The following is a 24,320-nucleotide window of genomic DNA, read 5'->3' on the forward strand; positions in this document are numbered from 1 at the left end:
AATTGTTTTTAAGAAGTCATCTTACTGATTGATAATTTACCATGTATAATTTATTTAATCATTGTCCAAAAATTACTCTGACACAAAGCGGCCAATTTTAAAAGGCCACAGAATACGGCCGTGCTTTTGTGCAATGGTCTTTTAGTGAAAGGACAAAAGATGGAATACCTACCTTCTTTTGTAAGTGCTTTTTTTAAGCTATCATATAAATCAAGGTATGATCTTTTTTTTTTTTTTGCCTCTTTTACCTTGGCGTCTGTATAATGTCTGTCTAGGCCCACCTCTGACATTTATGATTGTAGATATAACGCAGATGGCAGAAAAAAGACATGGGGCCAAAAGCTAGCTCAGATCCGCCCTGAGGAGCTAATTTGCTCTGTCTTCATAAGGGTAGTCCAGAGCTGTGTAGTAAACACTTGTTTAAGGTTTAAGGCATAGACTACAGAAAATGGTAAAATAAATACTACTTACTAGGTGGCAAAAGAAAGAAACAAAGGGATGGAAATCAGGACACACTACCCCAAAGTACAGCACTGTGGCCATATTTTAGGCTGAAGGAATGTGAGAAAACAGCAGAAGCAGGAAGATCACTCTGACCTCCTTCCCCTCCCTTGCCCTTCTTCCCTGAAACAGATTATAAAACCCTTCCATGAGAGGTGCCCTCCCTATACCTGGAGAGAAAAGCTACTTCTCTCCAAAAACAAAGAGACTCTGAGAAGAATCCTAACAAACAGGCCTGCTAAGTTTCCTCCAGTTCACTACAACTGCCCCACACTCGTTAACCTATCATATTCCTCCACAAATGTCCACTCTTCATCAACCCTAGCATAAAAGACTCAGTGTAATGGTTTCTTTGGGTCTTCATTTCCTTATGACGGCTCCCTTGTCACATAAAACTTAGTAAGTTTGTTTGCTTTTCTCCTGACAACCTGTCTTTGTCAGTTTAATTTACAGACCCAGCCAGCGACGCTAAGGTTAAGGAAAACTTTTTCCTCTCCTACAGATGGAAGTGAGAGAAAAAAAGAGAGAGAGAGTGAGAGAGAATAAGGGAAGGAAGGTAAGAAGGGGAGGGGAGTGGGGATGAGCACATGGACTCCAGAACTCCCTGCTGTGTGCCCTTGAGTAGAAATTACTCTCAGGGCACCTGGGTGGCTCAGTCGGTTGGGCATCCAACTTCAGCTCAGGTCACGATCTCACGGTCTGTGAGTTTGAGCCCCACATCAGGCTCTGTGCTGACAGCTCAGAGCCTGGAGCCTGCTTTGGATTCTGTGTCTCCCTCTCTCTCTGTCCCTCCCCTGCTTATACTCTCTCTCTCTCTCTCTTTCTCTCTCTCTCTCATAAATAAACATTAACAAAAAATTTTAAGAAATTACTCTCAATTTTATCATCCACATTCTCCCACAACCTGTAGTATCTTCTCTAAAATGGACACAACAAAATAGTTCCTCCTCTGAGGATTAAATTAGTAAAGCTAAATGCCTGATGCACAATAAAAACAAGATATTGCTAATTTTTACTATTATTGCTATTATGGAAATGTTTATTTTGAAAGAAAATTATGTGAGGGGCACCTGGGTGGCTCAGTCAGTTGAGTCTTGATTTCAGCTCAGGTCATGATCCCAGAGTCCTGGCATTGAGACGCATGTCAGGCTCTGTGCTGAGCGCAGAGCCTGCTTGAGATTCTCTCTCTCCCTCAGCCCCTCTCTGTCTCCTGATTACACTCTCTCTCTCTAAAATTTAAAAAAAAAAAATTAAAAAGAGGACACCATGTGAGTAGAATTGGCATTTCCTCTCCAAGATGAACATATCTGTGCAATTTACAGATAACTGACCAAATTGCTTTGACCAAACAGTTACATAAAACCCTTGAATGAACACTTCTCAGTTTCATCCATGGTTCTCTTGGAACAGTCACTTGGGTATAGTTATTAAGAATGATATTTCTAGGGGCGCCTGGGTGGCTCAGTCGGTTAAGCGTCCAACTTCGGCTCAGGTCATGATCTCACAGTTCGTGGGTTCAAGCCCCACGTCAGGCTCTGTGCTGACAGCTGGAAGCATGAAGCCTGCTTCGGATTCTGTGTGTGTGTGTGTGTCTCTCTCTCTGCCCCTCTCCCGCTCATGATCTCTCAAAAATAAATAAACGTTAAAAAAATAATGAAAATAATGACATTTCTGGGGGGGGGGGGGTGCCTGGGTGGCTCAGTCAGTTAAGCATCCAACTTCGGCTCAGTTCATGAGTTTGAACCCTGCGTTGGGCTCTGTGTAGAAGATGTTATCACTGTTCTTATCTAATCTAAAAAAAATCTCATTTTATAGCTGAGAAAATGAAGGACCAGAGACACTAAACAATTTACTCACGTCCTGCAGCCTGATATCTGTCCTCAGTACCCTGCTGAACTGTCAGAAGATAATTCTGTTTTTATTGATTCATATCTAAACCTCACCCATTGTCCTGAAATCTATAAACTACCAAACAGTTAAAAATAATTTTGTTTCCCCATGATATGTTCAAAAACTGTCACCATAGTAGTTGCTAGTGAATACAATGATGATTTCCTCAATAATTGAATTGAGAAGAGAGTTTTGGACATCTTATATTTTATAGTTATGAAAGTACATATCAATGTTATTGAAATGTGGAATCTAAGAAATCAATTGTGGAAAATAAATTGTGCTGTTGCCTCTCTGTGGCTCATAATTGTGTTCTTTTCATGTATGCTAATTGCTTGATCACCTATTGTAGCGTGGCCCTAATTTTATTCATAGTTTTTTGTCCTTCCTCTGGGAAATGTATGGATGGCTCTGGCATGCGTCTTCCTCTCTTTTGAAATCCCTGAGACCAATAATCCATTTAATTATTTTTAGTAATGACTTTGGTGAATGCATTAGGCATTCTGCTGTTTTACAGCTCACTCTGGATTTGGATGTTTTGCTAGTGCTAAGTTAGGACACTGTACCCAGCCTCATCTTTTGGTAGTGCTTGAAAGACAACTGGGGATTTAGGGAGATGCATTTTAGTTTCCTTTTGCCATTTCAAACAGTTTGCATGGCTTCTTCTCCATTTCAACCTGGAGGTTACAGCCTTGAGAGAACCAGAGGGACCTGGCACATGGAAATGCAAACAGAAACATGTTTTAGGTATCTTTCCTCATCCTGATTTCCCCCATCTCCTTCATTTTGGTTCTTCCTTTTTCAGTGACCCACCCAGAACTTCTCCCTTACTTCCTAATGCCCATGATAAATTTTTTCTTATCTCTGTAAATTATTCTCTTAGAGTTAATATAGGTAATAAACCTAATTAAATAACAATATTATAAAGCATTTAGAACAGTCCCTAACACATAGTAAATGACATGTAATATTTATTAAAAATAAACCAATTAATCTTATTTATTTTATATAGACTCTTCCTTAAGAATATTTGTATTAGGGCTCCTGGATGGCTCAGTCGATTGAGCATCCGACTTCAGCTCCAGTCATGATCTCACGGTTTGTGAGTTCGAGCCCCATGTCCGGCTCTGTGCTGATAGCTCAGAGCCTGGAGCCTGCTTAGGATTCTCTGCTCATGCTCTGTCTCTCTCTCAAATATAAATAAACATTAAACAAAATTTTAAAAAAAGAATATGTTTGTATTAAAACAAGGAGTTTTGGTTTTCTTTTTTTTTCAAATTTCAGCTTACAATGTGTTTTAATGACATAGCCTAAAAGGTAGGAATTTTTATACTAAGACCATAAACTGGACATTTTGGTAATCCTAAAAACACATTTTACAGAAGCTACTTACTCCATTTATTTTAGTCCGAGGTTATACCCCTCAGAATGTGATCAGAAAGAATGTACAACCTGGGAGAAATCCATTTCTCGATCTGTTCACTATGCATTTCTGCTGCCCCAAACTCCTACATTTCTCTAGTTTTAATTGAGCCTGATTATGAAACTTTATGAGACTTGCCCTCATCTCTATCCTTGCTCTCTTAAATACAATAAGGATGACTTCAAATAATGCCAGTTATATGATGATGCATGTCTGCATGTGACACAGGTGCAAACAGCAATGAAATCCTTGTGTGTGACAGGGTCTTAACTTTTCTATAATGGGATCTACAATCTCAGTGACAGTCCTCTTACTAAAACATGTGTTCTCTCATGTACAGTTTTCTTTTGAGGTTTTAGATGGACTGTCTTATCCCTTCTTCTCTTCCCCATCTCAGTAATAGAGGTAGAAAGAGTATCATCAACTATAGCCTATATACATTGAAGTTCTTGGAATCCGGTCACTAAAAAGGCTTACCAGGAAAGCTATCGCAACCACAATGCTCTTTTGTTTAGGTGAAGCAAGAAAGAAGGAGAAACTCTTGTCATAATCTCATGGAACATCTCCAACCTCTCCTCTGCCCATCCATGTATTTCCTTTCTTCTCTCTAAGCAGGTAGACTTCCCCACCTCTGTGAAGCCTTTGATGAGATGTCACACTCACACCAAGCACTTCTTTCCTCTACATCAGCTGCTCACTTGCACAAGTTGATTGGGAGGAAGAGCTTAAGCCAGGAATAAGAAGGCTGGCTGCCAGTAAGTTCACTTAAGTATATACGGCCCTTCTGTGACTCCATGATTATCATCCTCAACTAAATGAGGATAAATTTAGTCCCAGGAGTTGTTTGTAGGAAACTCTCATATGTCAACGTAAGATATAAATTCAGTATTTTTAACCAGATTGAAATTTAGTTCATTTCTATCAGGCTCAATATTTAATTAAGTCACTGAATGTTAGAGCTGCCAGGAACCCTAAAAGACATCTTGAGAAATAACATCTTCAATTTACAGGTAAGAAATAGGAAGCCTAAAAGATTAAATAAATGTCCTTATATTCCACCATGAGCAAGTGGCAAAAGGCATTAGTCTCTGTGTGTAAATACATATGAAGGTGAGAAAATGCAGTTCCTCCCATAAAGAAGCTTTAGGTCCGGGATGTGGGTCTGCCGAGAATTTAGCTAAGCTACTCCATGGTATAGCTGCCTTGGCATCCATGCTGTTTGGTTCAGCGGTCTGCATGGACCTTAAACTGACACCAGCCCCTCATACAAGCACAGGCCCTAGGGCAACAGCCCACAGAGTTATAAACAAGTATAAGTCCCTGGGATAACTTCCCCAACAGCCCTTGTGATCAAGAGTCCCCACCACCCAGCACCTTCTCCTCATGCATACCTTAGATTAGATCGCCATGGGGCTTATCAAGTCCTACTCTTTTAATCTGAGCTGACCAATCCATTCTTAATCCAGGAATCCCAAAGACTCCATCCATAGACGCTAATAAAGGGATGTGACTCAAGTCTTATTAATCTCCCCATCTGCACTTCACCTTGACCTCCTGTGTGCCCCCCACCTTCCCATGTGCTCCCCCTGTGTGCGTGCTGGGGACTTCCTCCAGGACCTGTGAGTAACAAACTTCTCTATTTCATTCTCTCTGTGGTCTCTTTTTGAACTATGGCTCAGCATACAGTACCATGTGCTCCACTTAATAACTGTTAAAGCGGCAGATGCATTACAAGGACTTTCCTTCAGTTCCCACTATCATTCAGTTCAGGGAATAGTTGTGGATGTTGACCATCCTTCATTTCTTCACCTGTGAGCTAGGGCTGTAAACATAATTATGACAACTCCCTTATCTTAGTCTATTAAGAAAGGAGAGAACAATTTACAGTATATTAATTGTCTGTATATGCGTCTAAGTGCTATGTCAAAGGCATATACAAAATATTGTAGAAGCAGTATAAAGGGAAGGATTGTTTCTACCTGTATGGATTCAAGGTAGGATTTAAATGGAAGATATTTGAGTTGAACCTTGAAGAAGTCAGACCCCAATGCCAGTTTGGGGACTTCCTATCTAGAGAAAATTTTCAGTCTGTAAGTTAGGTTTCAGAAAGGGCTTAGGGTAAGCAGTATAATGGCGACTCCAAAAATGTCCACATCCTAATCCCTAGAACTTGCGAATGTGTTCTGTTACACAGAAAATAGGAATTAAGGTTGCTAATCAGTTGATCTTAAGATAGGGAGATTATTCTCAGTTATACTAGTGGGCCAATGTAATTACAGAGTCCTTAAAAATAGGAGAGGGGGGCAGAAGAGGCCAGAATAATGTGATGTGAGAAGGACTCAGCCATCAGTGCTAACTTTGAGGATAAAAGAAAGAACACCCAAGCAAAAAAAAAAAAAAAAAAAAAAAAAAAGTAGGAACCCCCTAGAAGCTGGAAAAGGCAAGAAAACAATTCTCCCTAGAGCTTTTTTCAGCTCTGCTGAAACCCTGACTTTAGCCTAGTAACACCCATCAGACCTCTGACCTACAGAACTGTGAGATAAAACTGTTGTTTTAATCCACAATGTTTGCGGTGATTTGTTACAGCAGAAACAGAGAACTAATTCAGGACTCTACAGTTATTTGATAACTGAAATAACAGCCACATCCCCTTTGCAATGCCACTAGGGTAGGATGTATACTTGTGGCAGAGAAAACAAGAAGAAAGTGAAAGGTGATCTCTCATTTTTAAGTTTCCTCACTTTTAGAAGTCATCTTTTGCTCCAAGCATTTATCCCATTCAAGTCCAAGCTACAAGAGTAAACACTGTACTTCCCTTTTCTTTGGCAATGGGAAGACTCTGCCAGGTGGATAGACTAAATAATGTCTCTAAGGGATTTTCCTGACACAGGCTTTGTTCCCACCCACGCAGCCGCTGCAAGGTTTCTAGTTCAGAGATTGAAAGGACCCTAAAAGACCTCCCTAGAAGTCTACATTCCTTTTTCCTTCAGGCCCAGGGTACTAGCTTCAAAACATGCACTACCTGGCTGGTTTTTATCTCCCTGCCATTTCCTTACAGTCTGGAGAACACGTTCCCTGAGTCCTCACTTCTGTGTTTTCAGTCATTGCTTCAATGTGACTTCTAGAATGGAACTGTCACAGCCTAGGTTCCCCACAAAGCCCAGCCTGAGACAAGAGCTTGAGTGCAGGTAGTGATCCCAAGGATGGGAGCTGGGGCTTGGGGGAGGTGAAGCCGGGAAGGTGGGAAAGCCAGTGCAAGGTCATGGTGCCAAGCTGGTAATAAGTCAGGAAGGCCAAGTCCCCGTTCCAGAGAGGACTCAAAGACCGAAGGGGGTGCTCCAGAGCTGTAAACTGCTGCACACTGCCAGGTTTGTGCAGGCTGCCTGGGCCCCCACGGAGGTCCCCCTGAACAGAACGTGAGCTGACTAGTGATACGGCGGAGGCCAGGAGCCCCCAAGTCACACCCACTGCAGCCAGGCTGAAGCAACTGCTGGAAGAAAGAGGAAAGCCGAGGGGATGAGAGGCAGGCAGTGAGTTTTCCGATACAAGAGGCCTGCAGCTTCATGCCTGCTGTCCCCAGACTTGCATTTTTTATGTTGCCGGATTCTCCCAGATAGGTTTCCAGCCTTGTCTTGAACACCACTGCCCTCCACGGCCTCAAGGCCTCCCTATAGGTCCTCTCCAAACATGGCTCTCAACCAGGTGCCCAAAACACAACAGAACACAGGAGACAGGGTCCTGGACCATGAGAACCAAATATACTATTTGCTAGATATTCAGAGTGTTGGTAACTCACAAGCACACACATGCTTCTAAGGCACCACTTCCTGCAAGCCAAGAAAATGATGAACATCACTGTCTCTCAGTACAGTAAACAGGTAAGCAAAGCTTGGCATTTTTCAGTGTGCACTTTCACGAGACTGCATTGTTCTCTGTTTCTTTATTGTTCTCAGTGAGAACTTGGTAACTGATGCCATGAGAGAGGAAGAAGGCAGGGTATCCTTGCTCGAAGCTGGCGGCCCCTCTGAGCCTTACTGAAATGATCAAACAGGTCCAATTTGAAGAATCAATTTTAACATTTTTTCCCCTAAACATTCTTTACAGCTAACCAACATTTAAGGGTCTTAGCACAGGCTCCCAGCAGTGAACTGAGAGTTAACGCAGGCTTCGTGACACACAGTTCTTCAAATGAGTAGCACGTTTGAACTAGATTCCATGACCATTCTTTTATTTGAAAAAAAACAACTTTCTTCCCTCAGAGTCCCCTTCGAGGGTTTCCCTACAAATGCCTTGAGCAGCAGCCACGAGCAGCAGCCATGTCCTCCGGCACCGAAATGGTGGCAGAGCTGCGGGCTCCCCCAGAGAAGGCTGCTGCCATCCCCCGCCTTTGATCTCTCAACTCATGCCAGACCATGTGCAAAGCTGCTATGCTAATGCCTCTCCTCAGAGCATTCTCTATCCCCAGTGGCAGACACTATACAATGTTCAGAAGCCTTTTCTTTAACTGGCACACGAAGCTCAGAAGATTACTGTTAATTGCATGGTACATATTGATTACCCTTGCTCCCGGACTTCACAATTTTGCATACTGCAAGTCAAACGAGGCATATCCTGACTCCTCATAAAGGACCTGCCTCCTTTATATTTTTCAGTTCATTTTTCTTCCTTTCTTCCTTCTTCCTTTCTCTCCCTGTGCTCCCTCTCTCTTTTTCTCTCCTTCCTTCTCTTCCCCTCTCGCTCCTTCCCTACCCCTTTCTCTTTCTATTCCCTCTGTTCTCCCTCACTGCCTTGCTCCTTCTCTCCCTTCCCTCCTCCCCTCCTTTCATCTTTCTTCCTTCCCCTCTCTTTCTCTCATGCACACCATATGCACATATACACGAAACTCAAAATGCTCTCCCCCTCTTCCTCATTCACACACGAATGAAAAACTTCCTAGTGATTAAGAGAAGCCTACTTAAAAAGCAGACATCAGATTCATCTTACACACTTAAATGTCACTTCTAAAAGTCATCAAGCATTAAACTGGGTTTTATTTTTAAATACATGTTTTAGAGAGAAGAAAGAATTATTACTTATCAATTAATTAGCTGCCTGGTGTGTTGAAGAAGAGTGGTGGAACATTCATGTGTAAATCTGTAAAGGAAAAGTCCTTGGAGAAGCTCATGTGCTATGTAATTAGAGTTAATTAACACATTTGCTAATTGACTATTATTTAGCACTCCAGCTGCTGAGGAAAAATCCATAGGCCCATTAAATATTAATTAGCAAAAGTCTATTGTCTGATCCTGTCAGATCCTGTATTGATGAGATTTTTACAAGCACAGCTTTATTAGGCCGAGTACAGAGTAACACACAGTACTCGGCTATTGAGGAATAAAAAAAGGAGAGTCTCATAATAAATACATAAGCCCTGTATTTCAGTCAATTATTTTTCTCCTTCAACTGATTGCATTGTCCAAAATGCTAGAAATAAAGTGTCTCATCTGTGTTCGCATAGGGACCTACCACCTTGAGATTTACGTGGTTCCTGTTATATCAAAGTCTTGGTGTTTACTGAGTAGCCTGTGTGACAAACCCTTTGGAAAACTAAAGTAAAATGAACTTATAACTGCAGGAGAAGAGTGCTCTCCATAGCTTTTTTTGAAGAGCTTTACGGATATCTAATTCACACAGTATGCTATTGCCCCTAAGTGTCTGTAACTCGATAGCTTTTGGTTTATTATGTTATTAATTTTTTTAATTTATGAATTAATTTAATGTAAAAAATATATGCAACATAAAATTTGCCACTTAAACCTTTTTTTGAGAGAGAGAGAGAGAGAGAGAGAGCGCGAGCACATGCATTGTGGGGAGAGGCTGAGGGAGAGGGAGAAAGAGAATCTCAAGCAGGCTCCATGCCCAGTGCAGAGCTGATGCAGGGCTTGATCCCACAACAGTGAGATCCTGACCTGAGCCCAAATCAAAGAGTCAGATGTTTAACCCACCTAGACACCCAGGCTCACCCATTTAAACCATTTTTGAGTGTACGACTCAATTACATTCACACTGTTATGCAATGTCATAGTTTTTATTAGGTCAGTTTATTTTATGCCTCCTGTGACTGAAGGTACAATCTGAGAAAAGATCCATCTGCCCACCCTTCTCTAAAAATCTTGCTTCCATGTGGCTAAAATATTTCACTGTTCACTCGCTCACTCAGCAGCGCTGACCCCCATGAAAACTGTTCTTTGATTGGAAACGGCTCTGCACAATGCCTATCTTGTTTTCTCCTTTCTTGCTTGCCTCTGCCTCCAATGTGCACAGCTGGCCAAGCCACTGTACTGAACAGGAGCCATGTGCCCTTGTGTCTGGCTCCCAGATGGGAGTCCCCCTGGCAATGCCAGCTTAAGCAAACAGAAGCATCTCCAGGTATCCCAAGACTTCACTTGACCTGTACCACTTTTTCTCTCCTATCGCCTGCCACACAATCCTGTCCTCATCCTTTATGCAGAGGAAGTCTGCTAAGGCAACAGTCCCATCAACGGGATCACAATGAATATAATAGTTTAATTTATAAGCAATGCAGCATTCCTTTCCCAGTCGTCCTGCACAAGTTCACCAGGTAATTAACCTGATGGAAAACTGCTCTCTTTCTTCCTTTAGCCATCCTGGAAATACCAAAAACAGGGCACAGAAAAGATGGCAGTTTCCTCAGAATCCTATTAACATGTTTAATTTGTATTAAAACAAAACAACTTCTTGCAGTATCAATTTGTAGTTATAATATGAGGCTAGAATAATAATAGCTACGGTTGATCTTTGAACAATGGCAGGAGTTAAGGGCGCCACCCCCTGCATTGTTGAATATGCATGTATAACCTTCAACTCCCCCAAAACTTAACTACAAATAGCCTACTGTTGACTGAAAACCTTACTGATAACATAAACAGCCAATTAACACATATTTTGTACATTATATGTATTATATACTGTATTCTTGTAATAGAGGAAGCTAGAGAAGAGGTAGTTTTATTAAGAAAATCATAAGGAAGAGAAAATACATTTACAATACGGTATTTATTGAAAAAAATCCCGCATGTAAATGGACCCATGCAGTTCAAACCTGTGTTGCTCCAGGATCAACTGTAATAGTTATTTTTTAAATTGTGGAAAATTTCTGTCAGGTACTAAACTAAGTGTTTCACTTTATATCTCACTTAACTTACAAGAGATTCTAGGGGTTATAGATTATGACACAGCTGTTAAGAACGTTGGTGCCACACGGATCTGAGTTTGATTTCTGGTTCCCCAGAAAAATAAAGCCATTGTCCTACAAAAGGTTTACTAGGAAATGTCCTTTGGTGCCACCCAGAAATTCCAGGGAAAAGAGTCTGTGGGTACACAGTCTCCATTCTAACAACATTAAACAGAGAGGCATTGGGTAACCAGTGCAACTCTCTCATGCACTGGGAGAGGGATTTATGAGGTAACATGAGAGTGACCTCACATGGAATAAACATGTTGGTTCAAGTCCAAATTATCTGAGCTTAAGGCCATCTGTTTAGAGAAGTGCCAGGAAATGCCAGCTGCCCACTTCCCTAGTACCTGGAGTTTGTGGTCCCGGTGGGGAATTAAGTCTATGAAGAATGCTCCTCACTTAGGGAAAGAGAAGCTTCTAGTCTCAGCCAGCTTGCTGGGAAAACAAAAACAAAATCAAACACCACAAAGAGCTCCCAGGGTAACTTCTCCGACAGTACTGTCTGTCACCACAGCTGGGTAACCTCAGGTCACACCTCAGCCTGCTCACGGTTCAAGTGGACATAATAACAGTACTTTGCTAGAAGTGTGCTTGTCAAATAAAATTACATAGTAAAGCACTTAGTCCTGAGCTTGGTACACTCTAAATATGAAATAAATGTTGGTTCCTTTATAATTCCCACTTGACTGTTGAGGAAATGAGACTGAGAAATTTAATAAGGTGACCTCAGTCACACAACTCGTCAGTGGTGTCAAACCCAAGTCTATCCAAGGGTTGGCTTTTATCTCTATGCTCTATTGTCTACCCTTCTCACCAAGCTGCCAAATTCCTGATGAAGTCACCCCATTCATGACCCTGATATGTGAGGACTCTTCATTTGGAAAGCCTTGATGCTGTGGTCAGACGCAGGGTCACTTCCTCCCAGACGACTGCAGTTATATGCTCCTGTAATCAGACTGGAGGGCCAGTCAATAATTCCTGGCCACCCCCAGCTACCTGCCATCTAAGCCATACCCTGTTTTATTTTTATCCATGTCTTCTGACATCATATTATTTACATTTTATTATAATCTGCCCTTATTGGGCAGTAAACTCCATGAGATCCCACTCTATTTCAAGTACCCAGAATAGCACCTGGCACATAGTAAGTCCATAATAAATCTCTGTGTAATGAATAAATGAATTTAAACCCCCAATACTAATAAGCCAATTCTGAAATTATTTATTCTGTCATTATGGAAATATTTTCTACATCAAATGCTTGTTTTCCCTTAATTCTGTTGCCAAGATCAGATGGTCGAAGTAGAGAGGGGTACAATGATAAATTTATCCTCCATGCTAGCAACTCATATATCTTGAGTCAGCTTTGTGGATGGGACAGCTAAACTGAGGAAGTTAAATTCCATGTGGCAAGTCAGGGGTGAGTTTAAGATCCTTAATAAAATTTCTGCAAGGCAATTCTAGAAATTCTTTATTAAAGTAAAAGAATAGAGCTGAGCATCTCTTTTTTGGGGCCTAGCAGTCGAAGCTCATAGTTTATTCAAAAGTAATTGATATATCCATAATGGAAAAGATAATATTGAGAACCCCAGGATTCATGTACCATAGGTCATTTGATTGGTAATTAAATGAGAGGTCTAATGGACTGATGTGGCAAAAAAAAAAAAAAAAAAAATTGGTTATGAAACTGGCTAGTATTTAAGTTGGCAAAAAAATGATCAGAAAAACAAAAGCCAAAGACAGTGTTGGTTTTACCCTTGGAAGAAGACTAAGACTAATCACAAATATGAGCATAGTAAAAATGTTCATCTAAGGTGAATTTTGGCATATCAGAAGGGACCATTGGCTAATCAGGACCCCCCTATTCTCCCACTGGTTTATGCATGAGCTTTTACTTGAGAAAGTGTTATTATAATCACCATAGAATCATGATATAATAGTTAATCAGCAAAGCATCAAGAAGAACATCTGAAATCTCAAATCCTACTTGCGCTAGGGACAAGGAGGCAGGATAAATGGACGAAATGTGGGGTAGAATTGTTTTGGGGATAAGGCTCATTCACAAGAGACCTCTCTCCCTTTAATGACCTAAGATGCTTTTTAATGACTTCACATCTGGTTCAGTACTGCTGTGAAAATAATAAATATAAGTGTACATTATTGTGTCTAAAGATTATAAAGATCAAAGATATGTTTATTAATTGGGGCGCCTGGGTGTTTCAGTTGGTTAAGCATCTGACTTCGGCTCAGGTCATGATCTCACAGTTCATGAGTTCAAGCCCCGCCTCAGGATCTGTGCAGACAGCTCAGAGCCTGGAGCCTGCTTTGCTTTCTGTGTCTCCCACTCTCTGCCCTTCTTCCTCTCTCTCTCTCTCTCTCTCTCTCTCTCTCTCAAAGATAAACATTAAATAAATTTTTAAAAGGCATGTTTATTAATCAAAATAATATATTATAAAAATATAAATCCCCCCAAATTAATTTAGAATAGGCAAAAAAAAAATTAGCTAAGAATGTTAGAGCTTAAATAGAAAGTCTGCACCCAGATGAAAAACATCTTTAGTGTTAATATTTATACCTCAAACTGGGATGCAAAACACCATAGAAGGTAGATGACATATCTCCATGAAGCCGATGGAGTCCAGAAACCTCAGCCTGGTAAATGCCTGGCAGCTAGAACTCATCATCCCAGCTTCTGTCATCACTGTCTCATCACAAACACCATCATCAGTTGAATGAGAAACACTTCATGTCAGCTGTCCAAAATGTAACAAAGACCCAAACCACTCTCCAAAACAGAACCCTCTAGGAGTGGCTCTGCTATGTCCTCACCCTCTCACCAGCCTCAATACTCTGACATGTCACATCTACTCAGAGGGCACTCATTTCTTTGCCAGTATCAAGTGAACTGGAATCAAATGACGACTTCCCCATCCTTCCTCCCTCTCCTCCCCATCTCTCTCCCTTTCCTTGAGTCTAAAATAGAAGAAGAGGAGGAACTGAAATGTCTACATGCTACTGTTTTATTTGCTTTAAGTTCTATCTCAGAGAAACATGGTTAACAATAACCCTGGAAAAAAGAAAAGTTAAGAAAACTTAAAAATGGGTTGAACCTAATTCTCTCCATACCCCATACAACACTGGTTGTATAACAAACTTGTGCAACCACGAACAATGAAGGTAAAGAACAAAAGTAGAGATACTATTTGGGAAAATACAGTAAGGATAGAGAAACATGGATCCAGAGAACACTGCCTTGTAAAGCCTAGTTACCTTCTGTGACTGCACTTCAAATTAAGAATAACTTATTAATTTAAAAGTACAACTATCCTTTATGAGAGATGACGGATAAATAATCTGACACACCCAGACAATGGAATATTATTCAGCACTAAAAAGAAATGAGCTATGAAACCATGAAAGGACATGGAGAAACTTTAAGTGCATCTTTCTAACTAAAAAAAGCCCCTTTGGTTAGATTTATTCCTAGGTATCTTACGGGTTTTGATGCAAATGTAAATGGGATCGATTCCTTGATTTCTATTTGTTGCTTCATTGTTGGTGTATAGGAATGCAACCGATTTCTGTGCATTGATTTTTATATCCTGCAAAGTTGCTGAATTCATGAATCAATTCTAGCAGTTTTTTGGTGGAATCTTTTGGGTTTTCCATATAGGGTATCATGTCATCTGCGAAGAGTGAAAGTTTGACCTCCTCCTGGCCAATTTGGAAGTGTTTTATTTCTTTGTGTTGTCTGACTGCAGAGGCTAAGCCTTGCAATACTATGTTGAATAACAGTGGCAAGAGTGGACATCCCTGTCTCGTTCCTGACCTTAGAGGGAAAGCTCTCAGTTTTTCCCCATTGAGGATTATATTAGCATTGGGTCGTTCATATATAGCTTTTATGATCTCGAGGTATGCTCCTTCTATCCCTACTTTCTTGAGGGTTTTTATCAAGAAAGGGTGCTGTATTTTGTCAAATGCTTTCTTTGCATCTATTGAGATGATCATATGGTTCTTGTTCTTTACTTTATTGATATGATGAATCACGTTAGTTGTTTTGCAGATATTGAACCAACCCTGCATGTGAGGTATAAATGCCACTTGGTTGTGGTGAATAATTTCTTTCCTGGATAGGAAGAACAAATATTGCTAAAATGTTGATACTACCCAAAGCAATCTACATATTCAATGCAATCCCTATCAAAATAACACCAATATTCTCAGAGCTAGAACAAACAATCATAAAATTTGTATGGAATCAGAAAAGACCCCAAATAGCCAAAGCAATCTTGAAAAAGAAAACCAAAGCTGGAGGCATCACAATCCCAGACTTCAAGCTACACTACAAAGCTGTAATCATCAAGACAGTATGGTACTGGCACAAGAACAGACACTCAGATCAACAGAACAGAATAGAGAACCCAGAAATGGACCCACAAATGTATGGCCAACTAATCTTTGACAAAGTGGGAAAGTGTATCCAATGGAATAAAGACAGTCTCTTCAGCAAGTGGTGCTGGGAAAACTGGACAGTGACATGCAGAAGAATGAACCTGGACCACTTTCTTACAGCATACACAAAAATAAACTCAAAATGGATGAAAGACCTCAATGTAAGACAGGAAGCCATCAAAATCCTTGAGGAGAAAGCAGGCAAAAACCTCTTTGATCTTGGCCACAGCAACTTCTTACTCAACATGTCTCCAGAGGCAAGAGAAACAAAAGCAAAAATGAACTACTGGGACCTCATCAAAATAAAAAAGCTTCTGCATAGCGAAGGAAACAATCAGCAAAACTAAACGGCAACCGACAGAATGGGAGAAGATATTTGCAAATGACATATCAGATAAAGGGTTAGTATCCAAAATCTACAAAGAACTTATCAAAGTCAACACCCAAAAAACAAATAATCCAGTGAAGAAATGGGCAAAAAACATGAAGAGACACTTCTCCAAAGAAGATATCCAGATGGCCAACTGACACATGAAAAAATGCTCAACATCACTCATCATCAGGGAAATACAAATCAAAACCACAATGAGATACCACCTTACACCTGTCAGAATGGCTAACATTAACAACCCAGGCAACAACAGATGTTGGCGAGGATGCGGAGAAAGAGGATCTCTTTTGCATTGTTGGTGGGAATGCAAGCTGGTGCAGCCACTCTGGAAAACAGTATGGAGGTTTCTCAAAAAACTAAAAATAGAACTACCCTACGACCCAAGAATTGCACTACTAGGCATTTATCCAAGGGATACAGGTGTGCTGTTTCGAAGGGACACATGCACCCCAATGTTTATAGCAGCACTATCAACAATAGCCAACGTATGGAAAGAGCCCAAATGTCCACCAATGGATGAACGGATAAAGAAGAAGTGGTATATATATATAATGGAGTATTACTCAGCAATCAAAAAGAATGGAATCTTGCCATTTGCAACTACGTGGATGGAACTGGAGGGTATTATGCTAAGCGAAAGTAGTCAGTCAGAGAAAGACAAAAATCATATGACTTCACTCATATGAGGACTTTAAGAGACAAAACAGATGAACAGAAGGGAAGGGAAACAAAAATAATATAAAAACAGGGAGGGGCACAAAACAGAAGAGACTCATAAATATGGAGAACAAACAGAGGGTTACTGGAGGGGTTGTGGGAGGAGGGATAGATTAAATGGGTAAGGGGCAGTAAGGAATCTACTCCTGAAATCATTGTTGCACTATATGCTAATTAATTTAGATGTAAATTTTAAAAAAAGAATTAAAAAAAGAAAAAAAAGTCCGTCTAAAAAGGCTAAAAAATATATGATTTCAACTGTATGACATTCTGCAAAATGCAAAACTATGGAGACAATAAAAAGATCAGACAATAAAAAGATAGCACAGGGACTTTTAGGTCAATAAAAATACTCTGTATGATAATGGTGGACACATGTCATTATACATTTGTCCAAACCCATAGAATTTGGGTTCACCAAGAGCGAAACCTAATGTAAACTATAGACTTTGGGTAATAATGATGTGTCCATGTAGGCTCATCAATTATAACACATGCATTACTGTTGAGAGAGATGTTGATAATGGGGTATATGGAAAACCTCTAGTCCATCCACTCAATTTTTGTGAACCTAAAACTGGTGTAAAAAATAAAGTCTATTAAAAATAATAAAAAATAAAACTCCAAAAATGTACATCCTTGGGGTGTCTGGGTGGCTCAGTCAGTCAAGCATCTAACATCAGCTCAGGTTGTGATCTCACAGCTAGTGAGTCGGAGCCTCGCATTGGGCTCTGAGCTGTCAGCATAGTGGTGCTGACAGCTCAGAGCCTGGAGACTGCTTTGGATTCTGTATCTCCCTCTTTCTCTGCCCCTCCCCTGTTCGTGCTCTGTCTGGCTCTGTCTCTGTCTCTCTCTCTCTCTCAAAAACAAACATTAAAAAAATTTTTTTTGGTTTTTTGTTGGTTTGTTGGCTTTTTGGGTTTTTGTTTTTTGTTTTTTGTTTTTGATACACAGAAGCTCTGAAGGCAAAAAGTATCTTTTTTCTGTGCCCTGGAGTAACATGAGAAGCAATTATTATAGAATTGGTCTTAGGGAACTCTGGCCAGGAGACTAAGACAACTCTCCCCTCTCCATGTGTCTACTGACAGCATCAGTATCACGAGTGCTAGGAAGGCTTCTGGGATAAACAAACTGTGCATAGGTGGTGTTGAGACCTGAATAACAGCCTAGGGAGATTATTGTAAAAGAGGAATTGGAGAGGGAGCAATGGGAAGGCTGAAAGAGAGCTCACCAGAAAGAAAGATGAAATTGCAGAGTGAACTAAAACTGCAATAACTTAAACAGTGGACGATAACAGATGCTTCTGGTTGGATGGGAGCATGTTCCATTTCCATCCAGGGGTATGCACTGTGGAAGGCAGCGATGGTGTGTCCACTGAGAGAACGGTCTCACTAAGCCTGCAAATGATTAAGAGCAAAATCAACCCTGCAATGCCATTTCCCTGTCCTTACTCCCCAGTGAGCGGGGACACAGGATTGCCCTTCTCACCTCACAGGATCTGTGCGGCTGGGCGCTGATGATCAGTTCCAATGGTACTGAGACAACGGTCATGGCTGCCGAAATATGCCAATGGCTCTTTGAGCCTCGAGCAAGGATGGCAAAGTCTCAGGGTGACCTTCCATGACAGTTAAGGAAGGCAAGGGCTCATTTGTGGACTCAGGTTGTCTCTTGTGTTTACTCCAAGAAGTGCTCGGGGAGGGTTTCTCTGCAAAAGCCTAAACACACAGCCAGGCAAGTGGAAATCAGAAGCCACTTACGTTCAGGCTTTTATGTACTTTGTGCTTACCAGTTAATAAAACCCATGACAAGGATGGAGGAAAATGGATCCTGAGAAAACTGCCTTAACGAATCCACATTACCTTCAGGGACTCGGCAAGATGGCAGGAATGTATTTAGAAATGCTCAAAGGTGTGGGGAGAAAAAAAAACCTTCAAACTTACTGCTGTCTAAATTATTACTCCAAAGGCCAAGTGTTGCTTAAGTTTCATACCCATGCTTAGCATCATGCGTGAGTTTACAAGCTGTAAACAAGCCACAACTTAATCATAGCAATTTTTGTTGTTTGTAAAGCTTACTGCCAAAGGTCTTGGTATTATTTTATTCATCAAGCTTCCTTTTCCCTTTTGAAGTCTGAGTACACCCAGGGAGAGAGTTACTATTGTTGCAGTAATCTTTTATTCAAATAATCAGATAAATATTTCAATGATACAGAGTGATAAAGGAAGCACTTCATTACCTTCAGGCTGAAGATTCTCAGAGGGATAAAAGGAACAGGGAAAAAAAGTAGCGAACGTGCTGCTGTTGAAAATCCAACACTACCCACATGACTGGGCAGCTCTACTGCCAAGAGCCGTTCTTGCCCCTCATTATAGGAATGGTCATTAATGTTTCATACCTGCTGGAAAAGAGAGGGGCTTTGTGAGCTATGGGCTTGGAGACTGGTATTGTCTTCTTCCCTGGTATTTATGGAGCTTCAGGGCTCGAGTGACATTTCCATCCCCCTGGTCGAGTTCTCCCCACGGCTGATTTCTTAAAGGCAGAGGAGCAGGTTGCTTTTCCCATCTGCCTCTTTCTCTGATCTCCAGGCTTGGCAAATTAGTTTTCAGACAAATAAAAAATATTTTGATAGTAAATCCTTGTTTGTAATATCCCCCTGGGGAGGGAGTAATCAGCCTTAGAATATCAGGCAGGCCATCAGTTTAACCACAATTTGAGTCCTGCAATCTGGTGAAACATAATTTCCTCTCTCTTTGTTGCTGAATATTTTTTTTTCTGCCTTTTGTTCTCTTCAAAATCCCGTTGTCCAAATAATAATATTTTGGAGGATTAATCATCATGAAGTAACCATAACCACTGGAAAAATCATGTCCTTGTTTTTTTCTCACTTATATCAGAAAATAAGTTTGAATTCATAAGCCAATAGTGTTACCTTTTGGAGCCCTGTAAAAACATGAAATCTATATATCTGGGTGAGACTGTACCTTTGTGACTGTTAAATAAACATGTACACAAAACTACACAAATACAAAATCAGTTCTCTTAACTTATTAAAAAGGAACAGCTAGCAAATGACTAAGAATTATTTTTTTTAGTTTATTTATTTTTAGAGAGAGACAGCACAAGCAGGGGAAGCACAGAGAGAGAGGGAGAGAGAGGATCCCAAGCAGACTCTGCACCATCAGCACAGAGCCCAATGCGGGGCTGGAACCCATGAACCTTGAGATCATGACAACAGTTGGACGTTTAACCAACTGAACCACCCATGCACCCCACAAATGACTAAGAATTATTTAGAACCATCCTAAACCAACCTAAATATCAATTTTTTATGAATTAAATTGTAGTGATACTGACTTACCTCTGACTATAATTAAACAAACTAAACCAATAAACTATTCCCAGTGTACTAGTAGGTCTTTTACATTTTGGAGAAATTTGCTTTCAGAATATGGGAAGGCAGATAAAGGCAGTGGACGGAAAACTACTTGCACAGAGACCCATGAAGGACAGGAATTTATACATTAAGGAGAAAAAAACAGAAGCAGTAAGAAAGAAAAAAAAAGATGGTAATGAATCAAGCAATGAAATAAATAATAGCATGGCTGTGAAAAGAAAGTAAGTATGTACCTCCCATTCTCCATTCATACTTTTCAAAGCATTCCTGAAGGCATGAACCACAGATTCCAAAAACAAACAAATAAACAAACAAAATCCAGTAGAGGGCATGGTCTGAATAGTGGAGTCACTGAGAAAAGCTGGTGATGATCCCAACAACTGAAACCAGGAAACGTGACTCAAGTAAGCCATTGTTCTGTAAGAGAGATGTGCAGAGATCAGACAGTAGGTAGAGTTGGAAATATTGGCTTCCTGTATAGATATTAACTTGTAAAAATATATTAGTTTTAAATGTTGATTTAATGAATATTCCAACATTAATATTCCAACAGTTTGTGATTAAGAAGGAAGAAATAAAAGGAAACAAACAGGGGCGCCTGGGTGGCTCAGTCGGTTAAGCGGCCGACTTCGGCTCAGGTCATGATCTCACGGTCCGTGAGTTCGAGCCCCGCGTCGGGCTCTATGCTGACAGCTCAGAGCCTGGAGCCTGTTTCAGATTCTGTGTCTCCCGCTCTCTGACCCTCCACCGTTCATGCTCTGTCTCTCTCTGTCTCAAAAATAAATAAACGTTAAAAAAAAAATAAATAAAAAAAAATAAAAGGAAACAAACAAACAAGAACCCCACAAAATCTTACCCATATTTTAAATTTACTATTGGGTGCTTGGGAGTGGGGGTTGGGAGGAGAATCGATCATCAAAAACCAAATTCTGTTAAAGTAATTACCCAAAGAATTCCTTGAGAAAACAACAGAAACAACAAAAAAGAAGAATTGATATAGGTATTATATAATAAGTGGGCTATTTTCAAGTGCTACATCAGCAACAATGTACACAGGTTGGAATAAAAAGAGCATTGGTACAGAGCAACCATTTTGGAGAATGTAGCTGATGAGAAAAGAAATATAAGGGAAGAGATACACGTGAGTCAATTTAGAGGACAAATCCTCAGAGTTAAATATGGAGGCTAAGAAAAGAAAGCCAAGATTTTCCTAGTAAATGTGTTATTTAGTAACTCTTATGGAAATGACCCTTACTCCTATCATATTTCTGGGAAGCAGTATTTCTGCAGAGGTCCTAGGATAGCCCTATGGATATATATGACACATTTCCCCTTCTTTCCAAGTGTATAGGTAGCTTGTATTTATTTACAAATGAAAGCCACTTTTCTTGGCTAAATGAGCTAGAGAGTGAAAACTAAATTAGTAACTTTAGGTAGTAAAAAATAACCCCAGTGAGCCCTCAGATTTAGAAGCTTGCCAAAATTGAGGATGACTCTATTTTTAGGGTTTGGCTTTATTTTAATTCTCTGAAAATAAGCAATGAACATGTATGAAGCAACATATGTAAAGGTTATTTATCAAAAGCACTGTGTATACCAGTAAAAATTGGAAGTAATCCAGCTTCCCATCATTAAGGAACTACTTAAATAGATTACTGTACATGCATGCCATGAGAAATACTATAAAACTGTAAGAAAAAAAAAGGCAAAGCACTTGAAGTATGGGTAAGAAAAGATCTTCAAGAGGTATAGTTAGGTGAAAACAGAAAAATACAGAGCAGTGTATAGTGTGCTACATTTTATGGAAGAAAGAGTGGAAATAATATATATCTGCATTTCCTTGGTCTTGCATAAAGACATTCTGGAAGAATACTCAGTAATTAATAATATGGTGACCTGCTGGTGACAGAAAAAGTGGGGCTGATGAGGGTTAAAGTGATAGCTAACCTTTTTACTGCACTTTGTATTGTATATTTAATCATGTAAAAATACTCCCTATTCAATTTTGTTAAAGAAAACAAAATGAAAAATTAAATACAAACTTCAGTACACAGAGACTATTCAAAGGTATTATATTTTAAAATTTCATGGTTATTGTTTTCCTGGCACATTATCCTTCACTAAGAATATCACCGTTTACTTCTTGGTTTTGGTTCTCTAGATGGGTAGAGAACTACTACCCAACTCTACTGCTTTCAAATGTCTACTCACATTTTGGGGGTAGACACAGAAAGTTTATTCCATAAGCTGATGATGCTTCAAAGAAAGAAAGTGTTCTGATCTTAGTAAGTAACTGCCTCTGATGGAATAAAAATATTGGCCATGGTGAGACCCCGTTCTGAGTCCATTCTGCCAATTCAGGGAATTCAGCGAGAAGTAGCAACAATTGAGAACAAGGTACTTACCCTTAAAAGGAAACCTCACAATTTTGCAAGCGTTATAGGTTCTATTTGTTGTTATCTACAACCTGTTTGTCATAGTTTTCTTAATTTCAATTATTTTCTAGTGAAAAAACTGCAATGATTAATCAGGAAAAAAAATCCAGTATTTTAGACCCTTTATCACTTCATGACTCCTTGTGCCTTCCCCCAACCCTTCTCTTCAGAAATCTTTGTTTATATATTTTCAAACAGGTATTGTTTTGAAAAGTGTAAATTCTTCACTTATCCTTGAAGAAATCATTTGAATCTTATTAGTTGTATAGTAGTCTTACATAGTTCTTATTTGGCATCCACCTATTTTTATGTCTTGCCTCTTGAGTGGTTTTCTTCCTTTGTCATCATTGATCTGGCTAGTGACTTTTAGGACCTTATAACCTAAATTACTTGGGCTGGCTTCAAAGTTACTTCAGATGTCTGTTGTAGGAAAACGAAGTGGAATTTATGGTATGATACATAAAGCAATTTGTTTGCTTTGGCTGCAAGTAGCAGAAAACTGAACTAAAATTAGCTTAAGCAAATATATTGATTCACTTAAATAAAAAAGTCAGCTGTAGGGATGCATGACTACAGCCATGAGCCAAGGGTATGCGACATCATCAGAATTCCATCTGCCTTTCTCTATGATTTCCTGGACTCTGCTTCCTTCTTATGTCAGCTTTGCCATTAGGCTGCCTCATGAGGCAAAAATGGCTGCAGCTCTTCCAAGCCTCACCTCCATACCCTACCATTTATGCTAAGTTATGCTGCAGAAAAAAACAACTCCCACATTTCAATGTCTCACATCAACAAAAAAAGTATTTTTCATTTACTATTCATTTCCATTGTAGGTCAACTGTGACTCTGTTTCACACAGTCGATATTCCAGGACCCAGGCTGATAGAGCAACCCTGATGTGGGACGTTGCCAGTACTATATGAGGGGGCAGGCATGGTGCAAACACTATGCGGGCACTTAAAGCTCCAACTTAGACATGCCACACACTACTTCTTCTTATATATCATTGACCGCAGTTAAGTTGTATGCCCTAATCTGAAGTCAGTGGGAGCTGGGAAATAGAATCCTATGTTAACTAAATGAACAGAAGTGCCTTTGCCCCAGCATTCCATACTAAGTCTTGAGACTCATACTGATTAGACAAACTAAGGTTGCATGCTCGATTGTTGAACTAATCATTGTACCAGAGGAACAGAAAGATGATTGGCTCCACCTGCGTCACATGACACACCATTGAAACTGGGGTTAAATTTTGCTTCCCTGGACACAAATAGATCCTCTCCAAAAACGTGGAGGTCTCTGTGGCAAGACAGGGGACAGGACAGGGGACAAGACAGGGGATGAAACCTGGCACCCAGTATATAGATCATATTTAGCAACGTTTATATCAAATTTCTTAAAGGTAATTCAATGATTACTAGAAACTAAAACAAAGGAGAATTATATCATACTATCTCTCCAAATCTGAAGTCATCCTGTCAGGGTTTGTCTCCCCAAATTGATAAAAAGAATATGGGTTTGGGGATTAGACAGACCTGTGTCTCTGTGAGAAAGACCACTATATCTCTGTTACTTATTGGCTTTGTGATGGTGGATATGAAAAAATCCTCTCCTTAGCCTCATCTATAAAACAAATTAGTAATACTTAAAAGTGAGCACAATAAACATAATAATAATACTTAATAGTGCTATATTAAAAGAGACAATATATACAAAGTGAGAGAAAAACACAATGAGTGCTCCAAAACATTGTTGTCTTCCCACCCAAGGCCTGATAGAAGGTGCTAATGAACTGTAAATGGTGGTCAAGGGAGTCTTCTTTTTTATTATTATTTTTTAAATTTATTTTAGAGAGTGCATGAGCAGGGAGAGGGACAGAG

The 24,320-nt window shown here is 39.9% G+C and overlaps 1 pseudogene; it reads left to right on the forward strand.

The window, feature by feature from the left end:
- The first annotated feature begins 22,327 nt into the window (after nucleotides 1-22,327).
- The window catches only part of LOC122226011, a 29,454-nt pseudogene continuing 27,461 nt past the window's right edge, over nucleotides 22,328-24,320 (forward strand).

Source organism: Panthera leo, chromosome C1 (genome assembly GCF_018350215.1).
Source record: "Panthera leo isolate Ple1 chromosome C1, P.leo_Ple1_pat1.1, whole genome shotgun sequence".
NCBI lineage: Eukaryota > Metazoa > Chordata > Mammalia > Carnivora > Felidae > Panthera > Panthera leo.